This window comes from Oratosquilla oratoria, chromosome 15 (genome assembly GCF_046742065.1).
Source record: "Oratosquilla oratoria isolate Oo_2021 chromosome 15, ASM4674206v1, whole genome shotgun sequence".
Lineage (NCBI taxonomy): Eukaryota > Metazoa > Arthropoda > Malacostraca > Stomatopoda > Squillidae > Oratosquilla > Oratosquilla oratoria.
This window is the reverse complement of record NC_134791.1, coordinates 58,565,283-58,566,376: the sequence shown is the minus strand read 5'-3', so window position 1 is coordinate 58,566,376 and position 1,094 is coordinate 58,565,283.

The window sequence follows — 1,094 nt, the reverse complement described above, 5'->3', positions numbered from 1 at the left end:
GACTGTGACAAGTTTTACACAATTGAAGAGATTCTTTCAAACACAATGTAGTTTCATTTGACTTGTATCCTGTTACAGTATCATGACCTCCCTAACAAATATGTCTATATTAAAACGTATACATGAAATAAGACATTGTCCGCATCATGAGTGAACAATACATACGGGACTCAAGTAAAGATTGGATATACCATTGTTAGTACACCTTTCAAGTTAATATAACATTTTATTTTGGGTGAAATAACCACATAATATGATTATCTCCAACGTACCAAGACCTACGGTTACAAGCTTAGAAGAATCATTCGTTGTTAAACGGTCAGTAACGATAGAGATGGAGGTGTGTAGGTGAACACTGAGCGGGTCACCATGAAATTATCACAACTAAAAGATTTTATTCTCTCTTGTGCTTAGCAATGTTGATAAGTTTGAAGAATTAGTTTGTCGTTAATGGGGTGAAACTGAATTTGACGTGAAAGTTAAGTTTCTTGCTGTATGAAGATGTCAGGTGGAATAAGATCCTAAGCCACTTCAACGCAAATTCCTCTCCCAAACTGAATGGATGAATAAGGTTCTGCCCAAAGATGAATAACACCTTCTGGCGTTGTCATAAGAGATTTTTATAGATTTTTCAAGAGCTTTCTTGAAGGTATGGACGTAGCGAAAGTGTTAAAGGCGACGATGTTCCTCAGTAGATTAATAGAAACCTCGTAAACTTCAACTTCACCAGTTTTAACGACGTCTTTACCATTAGCTTTTATTCAGCTGCAGTACCACTTCACCGTTATTTCGATTAACCCCCTCCATGCTGAACTAGCAGTTTTTGCCAATCGGTTCTAGCTAGGATAAAATTATTTTATTGGTGAAATATAATGGCGAAAATTGCACCCATCTCTGCATTACTCCACTTGTCAAATTTATAACTGGCAAACTACACTTTTAAGTTGCTCAGATCCTTTGCCTACCTTCATCCTTCAAACGCTGAGTAATAGGGGTTTGTAAAAGGCTAGTAGATAAGTGGGTAGAAAGAGGGGCAGATGACGAGTGTTATATCTTTATGAGTTATATATTTACAAACACAATACCTAAAGGCG